Source organism: Macaca thibetana, chromosome 17 (assembly GCF_024542745.1).
Source record: "Macaca thibetana thibetana isolate TM-01 chromosome 17, ASM2454274v1, whole genome shotgun sequence".
Taxonomy (NCBI): Eukaryota; Metazoa; Chordata; class Mammalia; order Primates; family Cercopithecidae; genus Macaca; species Macaca thibetana.
The window spans coordinates 69900703-69911277 of record NC_065594.1 but is presented as its reverse complement, the minus strand read 5'-3'; positions in this window follow the sequence as shown (position 1 = coordinate 69911277).

The window sequence follows — 10575 nt, the reverse complement described above, 5'->3', positions numbered from 1 at the left end:
TAAATCACCATAATTCGGGTAAAGTCACAGAAACTACAGGGTAAATAAATATAAATGCTAAGAGTGAAAGAAAATGAAATGTTATTTCAAATACTGTAATATATTGCTTATTTATTAATTCTAAAGTTCCATTCTTACATTTATCTAAAGCTAGTTAAGTCATTGACATTTTAGAAGAGTTACCTTCTAAATAATTATAATTTGCAATTTAACTAGTATATACACACATACACTGAGAGAGAATGTACTCATAATGATCATTATACAGTCATGTTAATTGTATCTGTCTTTGAGGAGTATGAATTAATATTTTACAATGTTTTAAACATTGTATCAATGATTTTACTCACAATCTTCTGGTAGAAAATCATTATTTTTATTGTGTAATCCAGGTGAAGAAACATACAGGTTTAATGCCTCAGCTAATGATATACAGAAAGTTGCGGCAGGGGTCAACGATTACAATTTATTTGGGGATGTCACTTTCAAACTGCTGTTACACATTGACCTCTGAAAGAAAATCAATTATATAGAGCTTACTTGCTTAGAGAATGTCAATGCAATGCAGTTTAATTCATCATTAAACCTGTACTGTCTGTGTTACTAGTCTATTGTTTACTGTGAGCAGTAATGCAGCATAAAAACAACATCTGGAAAATAAGGAAAGGTTTATTTATTGAGATATCTACTAGACATTAGTAGTATGCCTGCTGAAGTGCTTCCCTATCAGACTGAATACATTTTTCTAAAAGATTTTAATTTATTGAATGAGACTGAAGCAGAAAGTAGAAGAGATAATCATTCTATTGTACTAAATGTAATGTGTTATTGTTATAACTTCTGGAATTGCGTTAAAACACTCAGGGAAATAAGCTGTCTCGATGAAGAATAATGGATTCAAAGGCAGCTGGATGACAAAAAGAGGTAACTAAGTTTTCCATTTCTAAGCAATTTACTGTCTGACAAAAAGGCATGCATATATATATATATGTGTGTATATATATATTATATATATATAATGGGAATTGTTTTGTTCTGTAACTACATACAGAACTCCAAATCCAGTAAATCCTCTTACCAACAAGAACATATGACAATAGGCCGGGCACGGTGGCTCAAGCCTGTAATCCCAGCACTTTGGGAGGCTGAGACGGGCGGATCACGAGGTCAGGAGATCGACACCAACCTGGCAAACCGGGCGAAACCCCGTCTCCACTAAGAAATACAAAAAACTAGCCGGGCAAGGTGGTGGGCGCCTGTAGTCTCAGCTACTCAGGAGGCTGAGGTAGGAGAATGGCGTAAACCCAGGAGGCGGAGCTTGCAGTGAGCTGAGATCCGGCCACTGCACTCCAGCCTGGGCGACAGAGCGAGACTCCGTCTCAAAACAAACAAACAAAAAAGAACATATGACAATAAACACAATTCAGTCAACTAAAAATATTGGCTAAAGACATAAAATTTATTCTCAAGAGAGTACTTCTTGTGAATTTTGACAAAATGTTAATAAGCTAGAATTTTTCTTTTTAATTCTTCCTCCCAAAATTCATATCATTTGCATAGTGTTAACTTGGATTTCTCACTTGTACATGGAACAAGTTCAGGGATTAAATTTTTTGTAAGAGACATTTCTGCTACCACAGCATAGAGGCATAGGACAGACTTTCTGGGACCTTCTTAAATACATAGGCAGATTTTTCTCTAGTGTAAGTTTTATTAGAGGACAACTATTATTGGATTATGAAGTTTTTTGGAGTGATTTTGGTTTTAGTTTCTGACCTCATTTGGTTCCAAGGTAACTTACACCTCCTGCCCTCTATAGGAACTGTATTAAAAACTAGCCATAGCAATTTGGTGATAGGGCTTACAATAAGTAATATATCTATCCTGTCTTCAAACTAATTCATGGCATTATTTTCTCCTGCTTTAACTTATCATATTTGTTTTCACTATCTGGGACTTAGGTTTAGCTTTATGTTATATTAGAAAATAAGAGAGTATATGCATGTGTGAGGTTCAGTATATTTTTAATATATAAACAACTTCCTATTTTTCTTCTGAGTGTGATTTAAAGATATCTTTTTGAGAGAATCTGCATGACTGCCTCCTTGGTTCACACATTCCTATTCAGCCTACTGAATTTTCCTGCCCCACCATGTCATAGTCACTTGGTTATGTGTTTAAATGTATGCACACATTCATACTGAATATTTTTGGTGAAAATAAAGCATCGTTATTTCTTGTGGTAAGGGATATTAGATGTCATGCATTTCCACTTCCTTCAGTTGCTTAGAAATAAAGAAACTCAGACCTAAAAAAGTCAGGCCATTTCCTCAATATCATTCATCACAAAATATGTTGCACAGTTCTATTTAAAAACATCCTGATTTACTATCTTATTTTAAAACTTTGTAAAATTTAAAAAAAAAAAAAAAACTTGTGAATCATTTGCAAAAGACCTGATACTCACAAAATTGGGAAAATGCTGCATCTCTTTAACGAAGTAACACCAAAACTACCATCTGTGTTTGTGTTTGTATTAGTCCATTTGCACACTTACATAAAGATACCGCTGGAGACTGGGGAATTTAAAAAGAAAAGAGGTTTAATTGACTCATGGTTCTGCAAGGCTGAGTAGGCCTCAGGAAACTTACAATCATGGTGGAAAGTGAAGGGGAAGGAGGCACCTTCTTCACAAGGCAGTAGGGGAGAGAAAGTGTTCAGAGGAAACTGACATTTTTAAAACCATCAGATCTCATGAGAATTCCCTCATTGTCATGAGAACAGCATGGGGAATACTGCCTTCATGATCCAATCACCTCCCACCCGATCTCTCATTAGACATGTGGAGATTACAATTTGAGATGAGATTTGGGTGGGGACACAGAGCCAAACCATATCAGGGTTCTTTAAATACAGATTTTCATGAAAGCGAAATAGAGGTAGTGCTAAGAAGCATGAAAGTGTTTAAAATTATTTAGAACATTAACCCAAATTTATATGCCCATTCTTGGCTTTTAATAAACATAGTGAATGTTGGAAAACAGTTGTGTTCTTTTTTTATATTTCTATTTAATATTCCTAAATAGTTCTGGTTATATTTACTTATCATTAAATATATTTTCATTTATGTTTTAAATTATAAATTTTACAGTGGTCATTTAACTTAAAACTTAGTTTAATATACGAATAAATCTATCACATATGTACTTCTTTCAATTTACAAGCATTATTTAATCAAGTAGTTTCCTGATTTCTATTCTAGACCAATGTATAACAAACTTTGAGAATATCTACTACTCATTTTCTATGCATTATTATATATATATATATATATATATATATAAAAAACTAAGTGCCACTGAGAATGAAGTACAAAAATTCTTAGCATGTCATGACAGGTTGATTACCTTTTGGGCCATGTTTGCTTTCATCTTCATCTCCTGACATTCCAAGCTAAACCCTCCTTTGCCCTCTTCAGGGAATTTCGTGTATCTTAAGTGTTCCCAAAGTTTCCATATCATCTCACACATACTTCCATCTGCACAACTTTCTTTCTGTCCATTGAAGTTGTTTAGAGTTCATCTGACAATATTTGACTCATCCCTGAACCTTCAATTCAGATATTACTAATTTATGAAATTTCACAGCTCAACCCTAGATAGGGTTAATACCCCGGGAGAAAATGAAGTATATTTCCAGCTGTTAAACTATGTTAGGTACCTCATTTAATAATTACAACAACAGTGTAAATGTATATGTTGACCCTTTGGTGCCACTGATAAACACTGCTCTTAAGTAGGTAAAAGGTAGTCAGAGAAGCTCCCTGTTCCTGCATGCCTCTCATTCTCTGAAGCATTCGCTCTGCATGGTGTGACTTGACCAGTGAAGATTGGTGGTCCACTTACAAGACCTAGGGAATTATGCATTTCTGTTGATTATTTCTTATTCCTTTATAGCCAGAGAGTTTTGTGAGATAATGAATGTTTCACAATTGATGAAACTTTTATCATATAAACCTTTTTGTTTTTCTAACAAGAGACAAAAATGAAATAAAAACTAAATAAATTATTTTTCCTACCTCAATACAACTTTCTCTTAGTTTCTCCCTTCTATGGAATAAAAAATCACATGATCTCTTTAAGAATCTTTAGTCACTTAGTTTCCTTACCCAAGAATAAAAAACAAATTTAAACTAAATTATATTTAGTCACAAAATAGGTGCATATTTAATGCTATTAAACAATTTAGTAATATATTCTAAAGTCCTATAGAGAACACACATTAATAATATAATTTCCTGAAAGACTTCTACAATTCATGCTTTAAGCACTACTGTCTATGAATTTATCTTTTAGAAGTGCTCACAAAATTGCTCACTGATACATTGTTTGTAAGAGAAAAGGAAAAAGGAAGAGCAAATTTAAACAATATAAAAAGCCATCAATCAAGGATTTCTGAGAAGAGCTCATAATCCTATTCCAATCCTACTTCTTAATGCTAACTATTAATAATATTAAATATATCCTTCTAAGAATTATCATTTATGTCTATGTAAATACCATTATGCCATAAACATGTTTTAACAAACAGGAATTATCATACGAATAGTACTGTTAATTTACTGCTTTACTTAACACTACAATGTAAACTAGGTATTTTTCCTATTCCAAAGGATAGAGCTCATTTATTTTAAAAGACATAAAATAAAGTTGAATAAATTATTCTACAAAATTTCCAATGAGTAATTTCTTTTACTATGATGTATTTAACTGATGTTTTATAATGCCTTACTACTTCAAACATATGAAATAGTGAATACAAAAGCAATTTTAATGTATATGAGCTTAAAAACAAAAAAGAGTGATACCTAGGTGCCAATTAACATAAAGGAACTCAAAAAACACAGTGGTAGACTGAAATCAAAGTTGCATTATCCCCAGGGTATATTTTGACTGGATATGGCTTAGAGGCTTGGATTTTAAAACTAGTATGAAGATCAGAGTCAAGGCCTTAAGACCAATGCATGGCTACAGCTAAACCCGATAAATTCTATAACTCAAGGAGCTGAGCAAAGCCTGTCTTACCTACGAATGGAGAAAATAAGGCCCTGGTTAATGAGCTCACATGCAGTAATCACAAAGCATACATAGAAACTTATTTCCAACTCTCAATTAAAAAACAAATCTAGACTTAAGGAAGGAGAGATTTTATTTGAAAAGACTACTACAATAGAGAAAGCACTCTGACCTCAGCGTCTGTAACAAGCTTCTCAAAATCACACAGAAAAAGAGCTTTCTTGTATAGGGAGATTTAAACAGGGTATACAGGAACTTTGTGGGGAAATTCCTGCAAATCCTGCCCATGTAGGGGTGAAACGGAGGTATGGGAGTGAATATGAAGCATCAATGGAACAGTCTAGTAGAAAATGTTCTCTGTTGTCAGTTGACTCTTGAAAATGAGTTGTTAAGGGAGGACGTTCTGCACATTAGTGTTTGCTTAACTCTGGATTGAGCCAAATTTTAGGGGCCAGAGGGGGAGACGAGAAGCGTGACTAAAGTGTGGACAAGCCAAGTCACTGGGTAAGTTACAGTATGTTGTGAGCACTTGGTCAGCACCTCCTGTTGTTAGACACAAAGCGTGCCCTTTAGACACTGATAGGAATAGAACAGGAGTCACTGCAAGGCTGAGATTAGTCAAAGTAGTTTTCAGAGGTAGACTGGCTTTTATGAGTTTGTTGGCCTTGAAGGATGGACTGTCTCATCTCTGGAGTATTTGCGAGACTGGCAGTTGTCGGAAGGTCTTATATATCAGGCACTAGAAAAGATAAGCCAAGAATATAATAAAAATAATAATTATTAAAGGCTAAATAAGTGAATAAAATCAATATGTAAGTTTTGAAGGGAAGTTTGTGGGAAGATGAGAATATTTCAGGACTGAAGAATCCTTAGGTTGTGGAATAAGGAGGACTGGCAAATCATCAAATTTTCAAGGTTGTGGTCTGAATATTTTTGGTGATGGCATAGACATCAAAGAGATTGTGAAAAAAAAAATACATACAGTAATTGCTGTGACCACTATGCAAATGTCTTTCTAGAAAGCACAAATTATGTCCACGGACACATATTTTGAAGCACCACTCCATTTTATAGTTCTCTGGTGATGATGTTAGCGGTTTTGGTAAGATTGCCACATAATCCTGGTTATTCTCTTAGCAAATCATAGCAAAGATTCAATGCATTTCTCGAGTTGCCCACGCAGCAGTAGCACAAGGCACAAAAAGTTATTCATGATAGAACTGCAACAATGATGAGTCCTTCAAAGTACACATCAAATCGTTGGTGTACTTTTAGCTTGCAGTACTTTTTAGATCCAATAAGGTGCTGGAGAGTCAAGTTTTAGTTCTTGGTGACACCAAGTCAGGAGAGAGAGAGAAAAATTGGACAAACTTGTTTGGAAGATTTTAAGAGATGATGAAAGAAAATGGAAGAATTAAACACTTGGTAATGGTTGACAATTTGTGTTAGGTGACAGGACATAGCCCAATTCACAGTTAAGGGACAAAGCTGTTTTATCCATAGTGAGAGAGGAAATGTAAACCAAAAGTGTGTCTTATAATTTTCTGATATATAAAATGTTTATTTTACAGTCACCCTCTCTTTGATTATAGATAATTTCAAGGATCCATTATTCTTGACAATAAAGTAAGACTAGCCTTGTTAGGTTTGGCCTGATTCTTTATATAGGTGCTACAACAATGATAATTTACCTTAAAGCCTTGCTTAACTTGCTTTGCTAGTAGTTTATATAAAATGTATCAGATTAGACTTTTAAAAGCCTCTCCAGGCTATGAAGCTGAGCTGAGAGCTTACTGTACAATTTTGTGTGTAGTACTTACAGATTTGAGTGAATTTCACTTTTCTCTTTGTAACCAAAATATGCTAAGATTCCTGGGTCTGACCGGAAGTGAACTTACCCACTCATTTGAAAGACTGGAAACCTTATAACCCAGTCAACAAGCCAATTTTCTCAAAAGGTCTTTGTAAGCATTGGTTCCATTAAGTTAATCTTACCTCCTTAAAAGTGTCTTTTCATATTTGATTAAATGAGTAATATTCTTAAATATGATATTTCAGTCAAATCCTTGGTTGCATGACCAATGTATTCCTTTAATAAGGAGGGCAGACTCTTACGGAATCTACGCAAAAATTATATTGCCATGAAAGTAATAATAATAGATTTCAAAGAGGAGCCAGACAGAGAGAAAAGATAAATATGTCAATCCTGTTTACAAAAGCATAGTCGACTAAGTTTTACGGTTATAAATAGCTTAAAGGAAAAGAAAGATTTCTTAAGTCCAGGAAATAGAACGCGGCAACAATTTTGTTTCAAACAAAACCATAATTATCCTTTTTTATCTCAAAATTATACACAAGTTTATTCAGTCTTATGTATAATAATCCAAACTTATCCACATGGCATACATTTCAAGGTTCCCAGGAGATACATGAAACCATCGATAGCACTTAACACTATACTATATTTTTCCTATACATACCCTGATAAAGTTTAATTTGAGAATTAGGCAAAGTAAGAAATCAACAACAACTAAAAACAGAACAAGTATGACAACTATAGCAATATGTTAGCAACACTACTCTTGTGCTTTGGGGCCATTATTAAGTAAAATATGGATTACTTGAACATAAGCACTTGTCTACCAGGGCAGATGATATGATAAGGGCTATGATAATCCACACCAAAGATGCTATTTATTGACTCATGAGTGTTTAACATATATAATATGGAGACTGTGGACAAAAGGACAATTCACATCCTGGGAGGGACAGAGTGGGACAGTACAATATCTTATCACACTACTCAGAATGGTGTGCAATTTAAAACTTATGAATTGTTCATTTCTGGAATTTTTCATTTAATATTTTCAGACCATAGTTGACTTCACATAATTGAAATGGAGGAAAAGGAAACCACAGATGAATGGGGACTATTGTAATTAATTTTTTGTTCTGCTCAGTCTTGGGATAGCATCTCTTTATCCCACCTGCTTTATTGTTTACTAGAATTCTTCATATCCTGACTCAGTCCACTGAGATGGTCTGTTATTTAAATTATTCCATCAGAGGCCTTGCTCAAAACTACCTGGCTGACACAGTAATTTTTATGAGTCTGTAAGAAAATCTTGTTTTTTTGTTTTTTTTTTTTTGACAAATCTGACCTGTAGTTGACTCAAAAGTGCTTTCAGGCATGCATGAGAGTTAAAAACCACATGTAGGTGATAAAAGGCTTAAAATGTTTCTGGCAATCTTGCTAATAATTTTTGAAACTCAAATATCATATAAAAGTTATTATAAAAATAATGTAAGTGGCAATGTTGTTTCTGTGGAATGCAAAACAAAACAAAGTAAATCCCAAATGTTTTAGAGAAATTGTCTAATAAATTCAATTATTAATTTTATTTTCAACAAAGATCGAGTGTATCTAATTTATGAAAAGAGATTAACATAATATTTACAGAAGAAATTTCAGATACACAACAATTCTAAGACATAACATACTATAAAAATAACAAGCCAATAATTAAAATATATAAAAATACATTAAGACTATTAAGTAAACACATTCAGTAAGCCTGTAGTAGCATCTGTATATCAATGAAATGAAAAAGGAGTTATTACAACCAATATGACAGAAGTACAGAAGATCATTCAAGGCTACTATGAACACCTTTACATGCATAAACTAGAAAATCTAGAGGAGATGGATAAAGTCCTGGAAATATATGACCCTCCTAGATTAAATCAGGAAGATTTAGAGACTCTAAACAGACCAATAACAAGCAGCAAGATTGAAATGATAATTTTAAAACTGCCAACAAAAAAAAAGTCCAAGATCAGATGGATTCACAGCTGAATTCTATCAGACTTTCAAAAAAGAATTGGTACCGATCCTCTTGACACTATTCCACAGAATAGAGGAGGAAGGAATCCTTCCTAAATAATTCTATGAAGCCAGCCTCACCCTAATACCAAAATCAGGAAAGGAGATAATCCAAACAGAAAACTGCAGACCAATATCCCTGATAAACAAATATACAAAAATCTTCAACAAAATACTTAGTAACTGGTCAAGTGCGGTGGTTCACGCTTGTAATCCCAACACTTTGGGAGGTCAAGGAGGGCAGATAACCCGAGGCTAGGAGTTAGAGACCAGCCTGGCCAATATGGTGAAACCAGGTCTCTACTAAAAATACAAAAAATTAGCTGGGCATGGTGACAGGTGCCTGTAATCCCAGGTACTCAGGAGGCTGAGGCAGGAGAATCACTTGAACCCAGGAGACAGAGGCTGCAGTGAGCCAAGATCATGCCTTCGCACTCCACCCTGGGCAACAAGAGTGAAACTCTGTCTCAAAAAAACAAAGCAACAACAACAAAACCCCAACAACAAAATACTCAGTAACTGAATCCAACAGCATATCAAAATGACATTGCACCATAATCAAGTTGGTATCATACCAGGGATGCAAGGATGGTTTAACATACTCAAGTCAATAAATGTGATACCCCACATAAATGGAATTAAAAACAAAAACCACATGATCATCTTAATAGATGCAGAAAAAGTATTTGGTAAAATCTAGCCTCTCTTTATGCTTAAAACACTTAGCAAAATTGGTATAGAAGGGGCATACCTTAAGGTAACAAAAGCCATCTATGACAAACCCACAGCCAACATTATACTGAACAAGACAAGAACTGGAACAATACAAGAATGTCCACTTTCATTACTTCTATTCAATATAGTATTGAAAGTCCTAGCCTGAGAAAACAGACAAGAAAAAGAAATCAAGGGCATTCAAATCAGTAAAGAGGAAGTCAAACTGTTGCTGTTTGCTGATGACATGATCATATACCTAGAAACCCTAAAGACTCATCCAAATAGCTCCTAGAAATTTAAATGAATTCAGCAAAGCTTCAGGATATTAAATTAATGTACACAAAACAGTAGCTCTGCTATGCAGCAAGAGTGACTAAGTTGAGAATAAAATCAAGAACTCAACCCCTTTTACAATAACTGCAAACAAAATAAAATACTTAGGAATATATTTAGCCAAGGAGGTGAAACACCTCTACATGGAAAACTACAAAACACTGCTGACAGAAATAATAGACAACACAAACAAACGGAAACATATCCCATGCTCATGGACAGCTAGAATCAGTATTGTAAAATTGACCATACTTCCAAGTGAAATCTACAAATCAAACAAGTCTCATCAAAATACCACCATCATTCTTCACAGAACTAGAAAAAAATAATCCTAAAATTCATATGGAACCAAAAAAGAGTCCACATAGACAAAACAAGAATAAGAAAAAAGAATAAATCTGGAGGCATCATATTATCCGACTTTGAGTTGTCCTATAAGGCCAGCGTCACCAAAAACAACATAGCATTTCTATAAAAATAGGCTCATAGACCAATGGAACAAAATAGAGAACCCAGAAATAAAGTCAAATACTTACAGTCAAGTGTTCTTTGAAAAAATCAAACAAA